General features: G+C 39.8%; 1 long non-coding RNA gene across 1 annotated transcript; it reads right to left on the reverse strand.

Annotated features, from left to right (window-relative positions):
- Positions 1–16,125: 16,125 nt before the first annotated feature.
- LOC139358542 (uncharacterized) lies at positions 16,126–17,942 on the reverse strand. The gene is made up of 3 exons (XR_011613669.1): positions 17,808–17,942; positions 17,032–17,108; positions 16,126–16,928 (listed from the first exon to the last, which is right to left on the reverse strand). It is a non-coding gene; the product is annotated as an uncharacterized lncRNA (long non-coding RNA).
- Positions 17,943–18,439: the final 497 nt, after the last annotated feature.

Genomic DNA, 18,439 nt, shown 5'->3' on the forward strand with positions numbered 1-18,439 from the left:
TTATAGTGTTCTATATTTATTTAATATATCAGTTTTACTTTAATTATATGTAGGTTCCTCATTCCTTCATGTGTGTATTACATTTCCCTGCAACTATCATGTGTTTTATGTACTTAGCAATGTAAATCTGATTTCAGTTGTTTGTGCAGCAGGCAGGGGAAGCAGAAGAAAATGGGTCAGACTCGTGACCCTCCCTGCATAGCCACAGGTTCCCAAAAGCAGAGGTCCCTGATATGCACCCTCCCTGGGACAACTTTCTTATTGGTGGGTCTTGTGTTTAATTAATGAGAGTTTCTGTTTTAGGTGTGTGGGCCCAGGTGCAGCTACTGAATCCAGTACAGGAGGGGAAATAAGCTTCCAAAACATAGTATCATCTGAGAGATATCTGTGTCCATCCCTGTGTACCATCTGAATTCCAGCTTCCTGGGAAAAGCTTCAGAATTATAAAAACTTTTCATATGTGCCCTGTGCTGTGGTTCTTCTGTGTCATCACATGTTCAGCTACATCTGTGTGGTGCCACTTACACTTGATGAGATGAGATTCCTTCTGCTCCTTTCACGTCACTGATGATCTCTGAAGCTACTTCAGATTTCTTCTTTAATATGTAAAGAGCACGTCAATCATCACCCACATTCTTATAATAATAAAAGTCTGGAAAATTGATTATCAATGATTTCTTGGATCTATTGAAGAAATGAAATTGCAAGGAAAACCAGGACCCAAAAACTAGAAAGACATTAAAATATAGATCACCACACTGATGTAATAAACTTTCTGTGTCAATAAGATACCCAATTACAAACAAGACCTAAGGCTATGCCAGGCCAGGATTAAGTCACTCACCCCTACACTTAAAAAATAGAATATGTTGTAATGGCCACAGGGCTTTTTCTTTGTCTCTAACAGCTAAACAAGCACTGGTCCTGAGATAAGCAATATTAAAACATTTGCAGCTCATGGAACTCCAAACATGGAGTAACTGCGACCCTGTTTTACAAGCCATAAATAGAGCTTTGATTGGACAAGAGACAGATTTCAGTAACTTTCTACTGAAAAGAGACCACTGACCATGGACTTGGCCTCTCCAATTTCCAGAGGCTGTGCACTGTGTGTCTTTCTGCCCCTGCACAAAACCCTTCTTATGTGCAGGGTTCAACTGTAATTTACTTACTTCTTAAGTCCTCACCCCAAAGCAAACATGAAATGCATGTAACATGTGTGTCTGCTTATTAGACTTGACAGCCTGCCCGCCATGTGAACACCCACAGCTCCTTCAATAGCCTGCTGAATGTGTACACTTGGCCAGTCCATTCATTCACATGAATTCATTTCTCATCTTTCCCTCTCTTGAAGTGCCTGCTCAACATCTCTGTGGGAGGCTTTGCTTCCCAGTCTGTTAAGATGACCGTCCTGCAGCTTCAATCCTTTCTCGCAAATAAAGCCTCCTTTCTAAATTGGTAAATTGGGTGATTCTTCAGTTGACAGCACAAGCTGGCAGAAACAGTTATATGGTAATTGCATAAATGTCTGGAGGACAGGTGTGGACAGGGATAGGGTAAGAATTCCAGGGAGGCTGCACACCCCACACTTTCATGGAATTTCCCTCCAGAAACTTCTGTGTTCTCAAGATGAGAATCCAAACAAAATCACTCATGGCTCTGTCATCAGGAGAACTATTCTCTGATAAATATGCTTGGAACTTTCTCCTAACAGACCCTACAGGGAAAAAATACTTTTCAAGATCTTTATTCTATGTGAGACGAAGGGATCGCATCACCTCACCTCCTCACCAATAGGATTAATCTGGATTAAAGAGAGAAGTGTGGCAATGCACAGACTCTGTCCAAACACTAGAATTTAGGGAAACTGAAGGCAATGGGAGGGAACAAATCAAGGACAGTGAAGTGATTCAGAGCTTCTGAGAACAACAGCTTCAGGACCAAGGTCACAACCTCTCCCTCAAAGGCCTTAGATTTACCTCTTGTGGGGCATCTGCAGGGTTCTCAGGTGAGAACTGGTAAAAGGAACATGAAGACACTTTACAAATCTCCAGTAGTACTGAGCTTGCTTTAGCTCTGTTTGGAAAAAATAAAACAACAAAACAACAACAACAAACACAAGCAGGACTATGGCCAGTGTTGGAAGCACTTTTCATTGACAAGACACTTGGAAGGAGGGAAAATCTGAGGCTCATTACTGTGCAAATATGCCACTGTGAGTGTGTGTTTGGGGGGGCTTTGAGACATGGGGTCTTTGTGTAAAGTTATAATCTGATGTGACCTTCAACCACAGGTTGTCAATGTGCCACATGAACAAGAAATCCCACTGAGGACAATATCCTGGGAAAGTCTGGTTTTCTGTAAGATGAGTTCTGTCTTCCTGGACTTCTGAGCATACCAGAGGACAAATATCATTAAATAAAGTTCAGAGCAGGGAGTTCAGCATGTATCTTATCTTCTTCCTCAGGTTGGGGTGGTTTGAGTTATGAAATACCTGCCTCATGAATATGCAAATGTTGTCTACCAAGGTAAATACAGATCTGTCCTTGCCCAGAGAGCATCACACAACAACAACATCCCTCCCCTACAAAAGCCCCCAGAGCACAGCACCTCACCATGGACTGGACCTAGAAGATCCTCCTCTTGGTGGCGGCAGCATCTACAGATAAGAGAATCCTAAGTTCCAGGGCTGATGAGGGGACTGGGTAAAGTCAAGGGAGATTTTATCCACTCCTTTGTCCTCTCCACAGGTGCCCAGTCCCAGGTCCAGCTGGTGCCGTCTGGGGCTGAGGTGAGGAAACCTGGGTCCTCAGTGAAGGTCTCCTGCAAGGCTTCTAGAAACACCTTCACCTTCCACTACATGCACTGGATGTGACAGGCCCCTGGAAAAGGGCTTGAGTGGATGGGACCTGTTGATGCTGAAGGTGGTGAAACAATATACGCACAGAAGTTCCAGGGCAGAGTCACCATGACCGAGGACACGTCTACAGACACTGCCAAATGGAGCTGAGCAGCCTGAGATCTGAGGACACAGCCACATATTACTGTGTGAAAGACGCGGTGTGAAAATCCACATCATGAGAGTGTCAGAAATCCTGAGGGAGGAGGCAGGTGTGCTGGGCTGAGGAGATGACAGGATTTATGAGGCTTAAACGTGTTTAGAAAATGAGTTAAGTAATTGAGGAAAAGAAGCAATAGAAGGATTTATACACTCGAATTATATAGGAAATCGTCTTTTCGCCTATCACCATGTAAGTAACACTTACGGAGTGGGAAAGGCAGCAATCAGTCAGGCTGATGCAAACATTCCCATGGAGACTTTGTGGGGACATAAATGTTAAAATCAAATGGATAAATCATTTGGAGCAGGATTGCTTGATCACATGGTAAGACTAAACATAATTTCTCGGAAGTGGCCAACATTTCTTCCAAAATGTCTTTGCCACTTCTTTTACATTAAATCTATCTTAAAACACTTTTAGGATCACAGCAAATTTGAGTAGAAGAAACAGATTTCCCATGTACTCCTGTCCAAGACACGCACAGACTTCTCCGTGGTCAACACCCTGCACTGAAGTAATAAATAACCTGCAACTGATGAACCCGCATGAACACATCAATCGTTTCCTTTTCTGGTGGTCCCTGGTCTAACAAGCCTAAACTATCTTGAAGTGCCCCAGTTCTTCAATTAGGTCACTGGGAATGATGATGCCAGGTAGAGGGAGAGTGAGTAGGGATATTCCTCTTTGCACTCTTTCCTCAAGAATCCGTTCAATATGCATTGATTTAAGAGCTCTTCTGACTCCTAGTTTTCTATGCCCCTTCTCAGAGGGCATTCTACAATCTCCAAGCATTTACAGCAGGGGTCCCCAAACGCTAGGCAGTGAACAAGTGGTCCGCAGCCTGTTAGAAACCAGGCCGCCCAGCCTGAAGTGCATGGTGGGTGAGCATCACTGCCTGGGCTCCACCTTAGATTCTCCTACGAGCCGAATTCTATTGTGAACTGTGCATGCAAGGGATCTAGGTTGAGTGCTCCCTATGAAAATCTAATGCCAGATGATTGCAGGTGAAACAGACTCATCCCGTAACCACCCACTGCCATCATCCATGGAAAAATTGTCTTCCATGAAACCATTCCCTGGTGCCAAAAAGGTTGGGGACCACTGGTGTAGAGGCAGATCTGTGCAACTAAAAGGCCAGAAACTTCTGCTGAATCCCATAATTAATGTCATTTAATGAGCAGTGGAGACTTGTCATGAGGGCCTTCATGAATAATGCCCTTCAGTTGGATTTGAAACACTATAATCTTGTGGGGATGTTTCTGGATAAAGCCTTTTATGCAGAAAATGCAGACAAATTAATGGGATCCAGACAGGAAAACTTTCCCTTACAAAGTGGTTTGCCACCTGGAAGGAGCTCTCAGGGTTGGGCACTGGACCCTTTGCTGGCTGCACTTTAGCCAGAGGCCTGAGCCTCATTGGTCTTGCAGCGGGAGAGCCTCACTGGGGTCACAGGTTACAAAAATGCCTGTCATCCTCCAGCTGAGCAAGCCCAAGGGCATGCTTGTCAGTGTCGATCCCGTGCGGGGTGCACTCTGTAAGATGACAAGATGCACACAAACCTCCTCCCGCTAATTATCCACTACCAAGCACTCAACTGCAACCCGTGCTCCTTAAAGAGACAGCTGCCTGCAGGGATAAATAGAATGTACTATTTTCTTACCTGGGAAAGACACTGCCAAATACCACAAGTTTCTGGAAGGTTAACTCATAAGTATTCAGGAAGTGACTGAAGGGCAATGGTGAGTGAGGTGACGTGATAGCCTCAGGACTGCACATGAGGAGGGCTCCGTCCGCCATGCAGGCTTTTCCTCCAGGAGCTGCACCAGGAACTCATAGAGGATCAGGAAGGATTCTGAGACCCTCCTTCTTCTGTGGTGCAGCCCAAAAGGGGAAAATAAATTATAAAATCATAATCAATTTTAAGTATGGCATTTGTTAATATAAACTCTTTCTGAAACCTGTGGGAATCCTGACATAAGCCACCATTATCTGTCAACATTTAAACCCTCCTTCCATGGAGGTCAACTAGGTTGGATCCGTTCTTTCATGGATAATATCCCCAAAACTCCTCTCTATTCTTGCATATCCCTGGGTCTCTCAGTGACAAGTTCTCCTCAGTGGAATGTGATTGATGTAGTGAGATCTTCAATTTTCCTGTCTTCTGTGTTCTCATGTTTCTCTCCTTATCTGAGATTAAGAAACTCACCTGCATGTAGACATCACAGCCCAATATCTCTCATGGACAAAACGGTGGCCAAACAAACCAATCCTGTGGCTGACAGCAACCACTGGCAGCCACCACCCCCTCCACAGCCCTGTATCGGAACATTACATGAATGATTGTATTCACAACTTTCTTTTAGAATCATCTTAAAAAATTTGTTTCTCATTTCACACAGAGATGTCATCTATCCATTTTCTCTTCATAGAGAAACAGAAGGAGATGAATACGAAATACAATTCACATATCCAGATTATTCAAATATGATCGTCACTTTATCATCTTCTGATTTCTGGTCAACACAGAACACTCTACAAATTGTTCTCACTAGTGTTATACCAAAACTGATATATATTCCAGATGCTGAAATAATTTCAACTTACATTATTATTCTAATAATTCTAACAATTTAGAATTATAATCATCTTTTTTTTTTTGAGATGGAGTCTCCCTGTTATGCAATGGTGTGATCTCGGCTCACTGCAACCTCTGCCTCCCGGGTTCCAGCAATTCTCCTGCCTCAGCCCCCCCCAAGTAGCTGAGATTACAGGCACCCACCACCATGCCTGGCTAATTTATGTATTTTTAGTAGACGTGGGGTTTCACCATGTTGGCCGGGTTGGTCTCGAACTCCTGACCATAGGTGATCCACCCACCTCAGCCTCCCAAAGTGTCAGGATTACAGGCATGAGCCACCACGCCTGGCCAAATATCCTCTTTTCATAGATGGATAAACTAACCTAGGCCTTTGAAAATGAACCCTTTCCTGAGTGTGAAAAAATAAGCCATAGATTTGGAGAATTTGCTTGCAAATCAAATATTTGGGAAAGGACTTTTATTACAAATACACAAATTACCTTACAAATGAACAACAAAACCACACAATTTAATTTTAAAATGGGCAAAGACCTGAATAGAAACTGCACCTAAAAATAAATATTAAAAAGTGATCAACTGGGTTTTCATTAGGTAAATGTAATTTTAATATTGAAAAATCCTACCAATGTAATAGAATGGATAAAATACACAATATAGACAGTACCAAATGGTGATGAGGAAGTTGAAAAATAGGAGTTTTCACACCTTGCTGGTGGGAAGGGAATGCTGAAATGGCACATAGACAACTACAGTTGATAATTTAGTATATATTTCAGAATAACTAGAAGAGAAGATTTAGAATGTTCTTAACTCAAAGAAATAATTAGTGATTGAAATGAAGGGCATCCCAGTTATCCAGATACACATATAATATTCTTTTATCAAAATATCACATGTACCACATAAAGATTTTGTAAAGGACTTTAGAAGTCAACAGGACCACTTGTTTCTAAAGATAAGTCTTGCTAGTTTAATTATTTTCCTAATGGGTGGCAATTTTGAACATAGAAGAAATGTTAACAATTGTTTCTGGTAAGTTTTCTTCTTCTAGTGTCAGGAGAAAAGGTTTGCAGGGAAGAATCTGAGACCATCTTTCAAGTCTCAACTTCAATGTGATTATGTCAGTAAATATTTTCTGATATCCCTGACTAGGATAAATATCATATATGTCCTATAAACTAAAAGTAGAATTGTAAGCGCCCCAGCTGACCGGATGGGACCTTTCTCTTCATGAAGGGGTTCCAGAGACACTTGAAAAACTAGCTCAGGCCACGTTAGAAATAGAGGATCCAAAATGCTTCATTATACCCTCCTCCCTTTGGAATTCAAGAACAACTAACCAGCATTTTCATGAAAACAGAGAACTCAAAGCTCAGAAAACAGATTCTTGGTAGCAGTAAGATACCAAATTCCAACGTGACTCAGGAATAGCATCATACGACAGAGAGCAGTCCTTGAAAAGAATCAAAGGCTTTTAGCCTAAAATTTATTTCTTTGACATATTTCAAAATTTCCCTGCACAGTTACCTTTTGTGAGAGAAATTTACATTCTGTAGTGAATCTTCTTTCCTTTCTAGGTCTTTGTGTTATAATGAGGAGATTAGTTGAGAGTCTAGCATCTTTTAACTGTCTTAACAGAAAACCCTTTCCATCTATTGTCAGTAAGTATGGCTGCATAAGAGACTTTATCCACATAATATGAATCTTCTTCTCCAAAACCCATTATCTTAACCCAGTCATTTTTTTTCTACTGATTTCACGTCTTTAGATAAAACTTCAAATCTTTCAATCAACTGCCAATCAGAAAATCTTTTAATTCACCTGTAAGCTGTAATCCCCTCCCAACACTGCGTCACTTCTAGTTCTTTTGTCTTTATGGACCAAATCAACATATATCTCACAGGTATAGATTGATGTTACTAAATTTAACCTGCAATCAAACTACTTTGAGCACATATTCTCAAGATCTCCTGGGGCTGTGTCACAGGGCATGGTCCTCACATTTGGTTCAGAATAAATCTCTCTAAGTATTTTGCAAAGTTGACTTTTTTATCAATAGTTCTAATAGAACCTACTCTGTGGTCTTTGTTACATTCACAAGCATGATATTAATAAAGTGTTAGTTATTAAAAATAAGCCCATGTTGGTAATTTCTTATAAAGTTACACATAGACCAACTACAGAATCAAGTGTAAGTACTTCAAAGTATTTATGCAAATTATTTCAAAATTTATGTTCCACAGATGCTTCTATCAGATTTCTTATGTCAGCTGATTATTTATTTTATGATTTTTTTTTTGTAGATGATCATGCTCTATCTTTTCTAAGCCTATATTGTAGAATGTATGAAACTAGTCAGGGCTACATTTGAAAGTGATTGTTGCAGTGGCTGCTGGAATTGAAGTACATTTCCTCTGCAGCCACCAGACACTCAGATTCCTCCAGTGACACCTTAATTTTGTTTCCTACTTGGCTTTGGGTCTTAAAATTTTGCTGTCCTGAGAGATTCTATCTTCGTCTTCCCAAGGTCATCCCAGAACCACGTGGACCAGACAATTGTCAACGTGGTGGGAGGGGTTGCACGGAACGGGCACTCTCTGTCCTTCTGAGGGAGCCATACTCCAGGGCAGACATCGCAGTCCTCCCTCAGGATGTGTCCTTCCAAGTATCCCTGCCCCTCCTACAGATGTGATGCTGATCCATGCATCTTCCTCCCATCCCTGGGTAGAGGGTCTCCTTGTTTTTTCCCAGATCTTCTTCAAGCAGCCACTATCTCTTCCCACTGATGACTTCAGCTTCTTATTTTCTGCCCTTCCCAGCAGGATGAGGCTGTTTTTCCCTGAGGGAAGAGCAAGGAGGTGGGAGATGAGGCTGTTATTCCTGAGAGAATGGAGAGAGCCTTGGACTTTTCTTTCTTCTATCCCAGTTTCTATGAGTTTCTCCACTGCCAGTAACACAGAGGTGTTAGTGGCTTTGCCCCTGCATATTAATTCTTTGGTAATGAAGTGGTGGCAGGGTAGGTGGGTCTGGATGCATTTCAGCAACAGCTGCTGTTCCACTTTCCCACACAGAACTATCTTGGGAGGTAGACGCTGGAGATATTTATGATGTGTCCTCAATCCTGGGAGAAAAAGTTTCAATAACAATAGGAGTTCCTCAATTGTATGTTCTCTGGTAATTTAAAAAATAACTTCTTTATTATACCCAATTTTAAGCAATCTAGTAAATATGTCTAACTTAATTTTAACATTAGCTTATATGACATTTGCGACCCTCTGCCCCACATAATATTATATTCTCTTCCTGTTTATCCCTGAAATCACTGATTTTTGCAAGAGGTAAGGTCTCTTGTTTGTCCTATCACATGAATAAACTCATGTGTTAAAGAAAATGGGCCAATTTGTAGCTCAGTAAAGTTAGTTGTTGTTGGAAAAATAATATATTTTTTATGAGATGCCTACATCTCCAGCCTAAGTAGAAACTACATTTGTATAGTTTCAGAACTGGAAATTTGTATGTATCAGAAACTGGAAATAACACAAATATTAAGGAGATTTATAAATAAATAGTAGGGGTGCACTCATTAACTGGAACACCCTTCCTCATTAAAATCAACACATTCTTTATACACAATCAAATTACTGATTCACAAGTAATTATGCTGAGCAAGAGGCCAGAGAAATGAAATGGAAACTATAAGATTTCAAGTTAACAAAATCTTGAAAAATAGATCAAAAGTAAAAAAGATGAGAGGTTGACTCAGTGTGGTGAGAGGAAAATGAGTGGGAGGCAGGAGTTAGAGGAACACAGGGAAGATTTCAAGGGTAATTCGTTGTTATCTTGATTGTTATTTTGGATGCACAGGTGAGCACATGTAAAATTACATGTTTTTCCTTTGAAGACATGGCCTTGCTTTGTCATCCAGGCAGGATCTCAGGGGTGAGATCATAGCTCTCTGCAGCCTCAGACCCTGGGTCTCCAGCAATCCTCCTCCCTCTATCATACATAACTGAGACTACAGGTATGCACCACCATACTCGGCTTCAGTGCTTAATACACTGCACACTTTAATTATGCAGTATTTATTACATGGCAATAATGCCTAATAAAGGTATTGAAAATAAGTGGATAGATAATTTGTTCCATAGAGACTGATGGAAAGATAGACACTAACATGAGAAATGTATGACACTCAAGAAAATAATACTGTAGAAAACGTTCTTTTCTTTATATTTTTAAGGTAATCACAACAGTGCATACACATCACACTGTGTTCTCATTACAGAGAAAAGGTTCCGCAAACCTCGCTAGGTGTGACTGCCTGTGTGCTGGGCTTGGTTCAGGGAGAAGTCAGGTCCAGTGGTGAGAAGCACAGGCCCAGGTACCCAGGCCGACTCTGACCCAATGTGAGCTCTGGGGAGATTGTACAAACCGTCTGTGCTTTTACTGGTAATTTTTCATCTGTAACATGGAAATAACACTGATACTACATACCATGGTTTCTCTGCATATGTAAAAATAAAAAATAATTTGTGCTACCTTTAAATATATGCAGTTTATGTAGATCTATTATACCTCAATAAAGCTGTTTTAAAATAAAAATTACAAAATTATAAAAATTATAAGTTTTAAGGGTTTATCACAGAACAAACTTACAATAACAAACTACAATTTCCCAAATGCTATCAGTATCACAAATCTCGCCCAGGACACTGTCACGTGCTGTGAGCCCCACTCTCTCCAAAGGCCTCTCACCCCAGAGCTTGCTATAGAGTAGCATATATGCAAATAGAGCCCTCCCTCTGCTGATGAAAACCAGCCTAGCCCTGACCCTGCAGCTCTGGGAGAGGAGCCACAACTCCAGGATTTTCAGCTGTTTTCGTTTGGTGATCAGGACTGAACACAGAGGACTCGCCATGGAGTCATGGCTGAGCTGGGGTTTTTTTCGTTGCTCTTTTAAAAGGTAAATTGTAGAGAACTATTGAAACTGAGTGTGAGTAGACATGAGTGAGAGAAACAGTGGATATGTGTGGCAGTTTCTCAGCAGGGTGTTTCTGTGTTTGCAGGTGTCCAGTGTGAGGTGCAGCTGGTGGAGTCTGGGGGAGGCTTGGTACAGCCTGGGAGATTCCTGAGACTCTCCTATGCAGCCTCTGGATTCACCTTTAGTAACTACTACATGCACTGGGACCACCAGGCTCAAGGGAGAGGACTGGAGTGGGTAAGTTTAATGAGAAAGAAAGCTAACAGTTACACGACAGAATATGCTGTTTCTGTGAAAGACAGATTTACCATCTCAACAGATGATTCAAAGAACACACTGTACCTGCAAATGAACAGCCTGAAAACCGAGGACACGGCAGTGTATTACTGTGCTAAACACACAGCAAGGGGAGGTCAGTGTGAGACCAGACACAAAACTCCCTGCAGGAGAGAGCGAGGCCACCAGGGGGCGCTCGGGACTCACTGAGGACGGGATAGATTCCAGGAGCAGGTGCAGGGGGAGATATCCTTTCTCAGATGCAGGAGGCGGGTTTGTTTTTGCGGGACTCTGGAGTCTTATAAGGTGGCAATATTTTATTATTTTTATTTATGATGTATTTTTATTGAGATTTGTGTTTTTGTCATTTTAAAATTTATATGTAGGAGTATTTTTTAAAGATACATACCTTCAAGAAAAGATTCTTCCTAAAATTTGCACTTGTTCTTCTAGAGTTTTATTAACATCTGTTGATATCAGCAACTACATAGCTAGAGGGACATTAATTAACATCTATAGACATATGTATAAATACACATGCCTATGCATACATGAGTAGTAATTTATATTTAACATTATAATAGAACAATTCTAAAATATGTCCTAAAACATCAAACTTAATGATAAACTAAATATAAATTATTAGAGTAATCTTTAATTGATTTCAATCATTCTCTATGGTTTACATAAATCGATGTCTATTTGTAAGCTTAAACATAGTGTATTGGTAATTTTAAAATAGCCAAGAACAAATTTCAAATATTCTTGTTACAAAAAAATGATAAGGATTTGTGGATTTGAGGTAATATATACTTCGATTAGCTTGATTCAATTATTCCATATTGTATTCAGAAATCATAACATAGCTTTGCACCCCATAAACATATGGGGTGCAAAATTTCTTGCAAAGCATAACATAGCTTGGCACCCCATAAATATATGGGGTGAAAAAATTTCTCATTTTTTCAATGAAAGTTTAATTATATTTGTTAATCCATCCTAGGTCATGATTTTTTTCTCCCTGTCCAGATCTGATTGAATTGCCCCAAGGAACTCATCCATACTCCTGTCTCCGAAGGCTTGAGGAAATAGCTCCTAGATGGGTAGAATAGGGCAAACCGTGTGTGTCCACAGTACCTGGAGCATCTCTCTGCTTGGATCAAGCCACCTCCTCAGGATTACAGAGCTCTTCAGTTTTCTTAACATGCTGTTGTTGTACCAAATAAACACAAAAACACTACATTTTCTTAGCTTTAGTTTAAGTTTTTCAAAACAGCATAAAAGTAATAATTTTAACAATATATTACAACCTACTACATATGAAACTCTTCCTATGGTTCAAAGTTTCTTTTCAGGACTTTATATGTATTACATATTTTCAATTTATTTCTGATATGGAATGCGTATGTCTCTTTATTACAGATTATTCTTTCATTTATTTATTTATTTTTATTATACTTTAAGTTATGGGATACATGCGTAGAACGTGTAGGTTTATTACGTAAGTATGCATGCGCCATGGTAGTTTGCTGCACTCATCATCCCGTAATCTACATTAGGTATTTCTCCTAATGCTATCCCTCCCCTTTCCCCCCACACCCCAACAAGCCCCGATGTGTGATGTTCCCCTCCCTGTGCCCATATTTTCTCATTGTTCAACTACCACTTATAAGTGAGAACATGCAGTGTTTGGTTTCCTGTTCCTGTGATAGTTTCCTGAGGATGATAGTTTCCAGCTTCATCCATGTCCCTGCAAAGGACATGAACTCATACTTTTTTTTTTTTTTTTTGAGAGGGAGTCTGGCTCTGTCACCCAGGCTGGAGTGCAGTGGCGTGATCTCTACTCACTGCAAGCTCCGCCTCCTGGGTTCACGCCATTCTCCTGCCTCAGCCTCCAGAGTAGCTGGGGCTACAGGTGACTGCCACCACGCCTGGCTAATTTTTTTGTATTTTCAGTAGAGACGGGGTTTCACCGTGTTAACAAGGATGGTCTCAATCTCCTGACCTCGTGATCCACCCGCCTCGGCCTCTCAAAGTGCTGGAATTACAGGCGTGAGCCACCACGCCAGGACGATCTCATTCCTTTTTATGACTGCATGGTATTCCATGGTGTATATGCGCCCCACTTTCTTTATCTGGTCTAACACTGAGGGGCATCTCCGTTGGTTCCAAGTCTTTGCTATTGTAAATAGTGCTGCAATAAACATACATGTGCATGTGTCTTTATAGTAGCATGATTTACAATCTTTGGGTATATACCCCGTAATGGGATTGCTGGCCCTTGTGAATAAGGCTTAAAATCTTAAGGAAATTGAACACTTAAACAACGGAGACTTAGCAAAGTAATTTTACTTGTGTGCAGAGGGGTGATTCTCCTTGGCCAGTCGCCGTGAGAGCACACCTGTACAAAGGGTCACGAGAGCTTTTATTCCTCATGCAAGTCCTGCCCCTGTACCCTTTCCCCACTGGCCAGAGTTGGGTCACACAATCTGAACTAATCTCGTTGGCTAGATATTTGAACTTTCTTTTGATGAGGTGGTCACGTAAGGGAGAGAGAGGAAAAGGGAAAGAGGTGGCTGCAATGAGCTAGAGAGCTAGTCTCCTTTCCAAATAAAGAAAGGAAAGTGAACTGGTGTTGATAAGCCTGGTCCTGTGGCATGTCTAAGCAGGTAACAAAGGCAGAAAGAAAAAAGAGAAAAAGGAAAAGGGGTGAGGGGTACTATGAATTAAAGAAGAAAGGATTGATCAGGCTATTTGAAGAAAAATCTCATCAAATCCTACACTGGATCAAATGGTATTTCTAGTGTAGATCCTTGAAGAATCGCTACACTGTCTTCCACAACTAATTACACTCCCACCAATTTACACTCCCACCAACTAATTTACACTCTCACCAACAGTGTAAAAACGTTCCGATTTCTCCACATTCTCTTCAGGATCTGTTGTTTCCTGACTTTTTAATGATCACCATTCTAACTGGCATGAGATGGTATCTCATTGTGGTTTTGATTTGCATTAAGTTTTCTCTCAAAGTTAATTTTCCCAAAGATCCACTCAAAACTAGGGTATCATTAGAACTTTGAGGTATAATCATCGGACCAACATTGAAAGTAAATTCAGTTTAGTTCACATGCTCTCAAATATCCTTTTCTCCTTAAAAGTTGTTCACAGTTGTAATATCACACAAAATATTAGTAATGGATATTTATGACACCGGTTAAAATATTGTATAAATAATGTAAAGACATTTGATTGGAAAAAAGTATTCATTTTCCACAGATGTGTTGACTACTGTTTTCTTCTCTATGAAATGTATGCTTATTAATTTTTAAGTTACAGATGTTATTCTTTCCTTTTGGTTTCTGGAATTTAATTTTAGTAGGCATATTTGAATGTACTTTATTAGTTCATTTGGTAATGTTCATATTTAGGATAATGTTCATATTTTTCTTATTTCCTGAATTTTAAACTATTTTATACTTTTTTATTCCTTGTTTTATGAGATAAAGTTTACATACAATAAGAAATGCCTAGTCCTAAAATGTATCACTACAGAGTTTCTGGAAATTGTGAATACCTTTGTCCCCAACACCTAAGGTAACCTGAAAAGCAAGTCCATCCCCTCAACATGGGTCTTTCTCTGTGCCTGTGGTCAACTCCTGCATGGGGAAATGTTTTCATTTCTGACACTGTAAATCCATGGTTTTCTGGTTTGAACCTCAGATAAATGGAATCTAGCACTATAAACTTTTTTTTTTTTTTTTTTTTGGTAAGGGGCTACTTTTGCTATTTTTTAGGTGTATTCATGCTATTTAATGTATAAAATTAGATCAACATATTGCCATTTATTCAATTAATGGACTGACTCTGATGTGAAACCTCAAAGTTTTCTTGTGTATATGGAGAGAGAGACAGAAAGAGGAAGGACAGAGATTTTATATCGGAGTCAGCCCATTAAGTAAATAAATGAGAATATATTGACCTGTTTTTCTGTTGATGGACTTTAAGTTTGTTCCCAGTTTATGAATATTGTAAGCAAAGCTGTTACAAATATCTTAATGTAAGTTTTTCTACATTGTCTCATTTTTATTGAGAAAATATGAACTATGCATTTCTTTGTTATAAGAGTAAATTTAATTTTATTCAGTTGTATTGAGGTATAATAGAATATTTTTAAAGTGTATATTTAAGGTGCCCCACTTGATGTTTTAATGTTGTATTAGTCCATTCTCACACTGCCAAAAAGAAATGCCTGAGACTGAGTAATTTGAAAACAAAAAAAGAAGATATTTAATTGGCTCACATTTCTGCAGGCTGTACAGCAAGTGTAGAGGTTTCTCCTTCTGGCAAGACTCAGGAAAGTTAGAATCATTGCAGAAGAAAAAGGGGAACAGGCACATCACATGGCCAGAGCAGAAGCCATAGGAAGGGAGAGGGGTGTCTACACACTGATAGACAACAAGATCTTGTGAGAACTCACGCGGTATTATGAGAATAGCACCAGGAGTTGGTGCTAAATCATTCATGAAAGACCCACACCATGACCCAATCATCTCCCACCAGGTCCCACCTCCAGCATTGAGAATTCTAATACAACATGAGATTTGGGCCAGGACACAGATCCAAATCGTATCAGATATACATTGTAAAACAATCATCATGGTCAAGGTAATGTGTATATCTATCATTTCACAGAGCTACCGTTTTATTTATTTTTTTTTAAATTTACTGCATGTGTTTGTATCCAACTAGAACACCTAAGATCTACCCTTTTAGCAGAAATCATTTTTAAAATACAATATTAACTATAGGAACATTCCTGTACATTAGATCTCTAAGACTCATTCAACCTGCACAACAGAAACTCTGTACAGTTTAACCAACATCACCCAATTTCCCTCTCCTCCAGGTCCTGGGACCCACTACTCTACACTCTGCTTTCAGGAGCTTGAATCTTTTAGATCCTACTCAGAAACGAGATCATGAAGCATTTGTCTTTCTGCATCTGGCTTACTCCACTTAGCAGCATGTCCTCCAGGCCTACCCCGTTGTTGCAAATGTCAGAATTTCCTTCTTTTCAAAGCTGAATAAAATTCAGTCTTATGTATACACATTTTCTTTATACATTCATCAACTTACAGTCATTAAATTATTTTACAAATCTACACTATTAGTAATAATCTTGCAATGAACATGTCTTTGGCAAAATAGTTTTATTTCCTTGGAATATATAACAAGAAATGGGATCACCAGATTTTATGATAGCTTTATTTTCAACTTATTCAGTAACCAATCCTACCACAACATATACCCTTTTCCCCACATTCTTGCCAACATTTGTCACCTTTTATATTTCTGATAACAGCCATATTAACTTGTATGTGGTGATATCTCATTGGGACTTTGATTTGAATCCCCTTGATAATTAGAAATGTTAAGAACCTTTTCATTTTCTGTTAGCCATGTGTGAGTCTTCTGAAAAACAATCTCTCCAGGTTTTCGCCCTTTTTGTTAAATCAGGTCATTTGTTATTGGCTACTGAGTTGTATGGGTATTTATACATTTGGATAGAACTTCTTGTCAGACACATAATTGCACATAGTTGTTCCTGTGCTTTGGTATTAAATTCAAAGAAGTCACTTCCGAATCAATGGCAGGAAGGTTTTTTTCCTCCATGTCATTTATGAGTTTATACTTTCAGGTATTATGTTCCTTATTAGTTCACTTTTTATATGGAGTTAGAGAAGGCCTAATTTTATTTCTTTTGCATATGGATGCCCAGTTTTTACACCATTATTGAAAAGCCTGTCCTTTTTCTACTGTGTGTTCCTGGCACACAAAATCAGGAAGAGACATAATGACAAAACAAAATATCAGATGAATATTCCTGGTGAACATAGACCTAAATCCTTGATGGAGATAACATGACTACATAAATTGGGCTGATCATTCTTTTTGCTATAAAATTAATAGACACTGCACTTCAGCTTGGGCAACAGAACAAGTCTGTCTGTAAAATAAAAAAGAAAGATAAATTAATAGATCTGACTTTGACAATTTGGATAATATTATTTTCACAACCTAAATTTAACTACACCCATATTGTTACCTACATCTTCACGAAAAAGTTCCTAGTCATGATGAGTTTCATCAATCCTCCATGTGTTGAAATCTGGACATCCAAGAGAATCTGGAGAACAAAACAGAATGAGGGCAGTGAAACTGGTGTATATTCAGCACCTCTTAACTCAGGAGGACTCAATACACCCTGGCACACTGCTGCTTTTCTGAATGGCTCACAAGGACTCCAGCTCACTCTCCATCCTCCTTAAACATCTGGCTCCTGCTTGCTCTAAGTTCACTCTCTGCTCTTAGTCTGTGCTCTGAAGTCTTCACAGAGGTGAAAATGAGCTGTCAGATGGAACTTCCCTCTCTTCTCAACGTGGAATTTGCTGTTTCATTTAATGACCACTCTTTCCATAATGGTTGATTTCTTTTGGCCTGTTCATTACTGGTGATTTTCAAGGGAATCTCACTTGAATCTTTACTCTTTTGCGTTTTGTCTCCATGACATTGTTGGGAAGTTTTACCTCCAGCATCATAACATGATCTAGTGACCTGACACATCTGTGGCAAACAATACCTACCAATTTAGAAGCTTTTTTGTTTTCTTTCCACAAAATATAATTATTTATGTTGCATGTATGAGCATATCCTGGCAACTTGTACACACCCACGTAGATGTCTAGAAGCCTATGAATTATTCTCTGTAAATAAAAACGTATCTCAATTTTCCTCAATATTCATAATTCTCCTCAGGGTGAGGAAGGTCCTTCTGGATCTGTTCAGACAAAAGGCCCAGAGACCACCTGGCAGGTAAGGAGCTCACCTGGCTCCAGAGGTTAGGTCTGTCTCTTTCCCTCTGTTGTCCCATAGGTCAGCCCACTGGTTCAGTTCCTAAGAAGAGAGTCCAGATTTATCCTGATTTTACAACCCTCCCAACTTCTGATGACTCTTCTGTTACCCACATCCATGGAGATAGAATGTTTACTATAGAATTCACCAAACTAATGTCAAATGCCCAAGTTGCAGTACCGCATACCCTAGGGTATTTTCATGAAATTCAGTGGAGGAGAAAGTCTTTCAGAGACAGGTGGATCTGAACTGGTAAATATGTGGGTAAGGACTCTAGGCTTGAGTGTCATCGTCCAGCCATGTTTCCCATGTGTGACCTGTCAGGTAAGGAACAAAGTTCCTTGTGCTCTCAGAGGGGAGGGCTTACAGAGGTCATCTCTGGTTCCCAGGAAAGGTAATTGCACTAATCTTGGTGATGAGATAGAGTTTTTGTCTGAATTTGTCACTGCAAACCCTAATCTACATATTTTCACAGAGAAGTCTTTAGAGGTCAGGGCACATCTTCAAGGTCACACGTTGATAAACATGGAGATATGTCCCACTACCTTCTCCTGAGATCTCAGACAAAATTCCAAATTTCAAAAGGTCACAGAAGGCAGCTCTCAG

Source organism: Macaca nemestrina, chromosome 15 (assembly GCF_043159975.1).
Source record: "Macaca nemestrina isolate mMacNem1 chromosome 15, mMacNem.hap1, whole genome shotgun sequence".
NCBI lineage: Eukaryota > Metazoa > Chordata > Mammalia > Primates > Cercopithecidae > Macaca > Macaca nemestrina.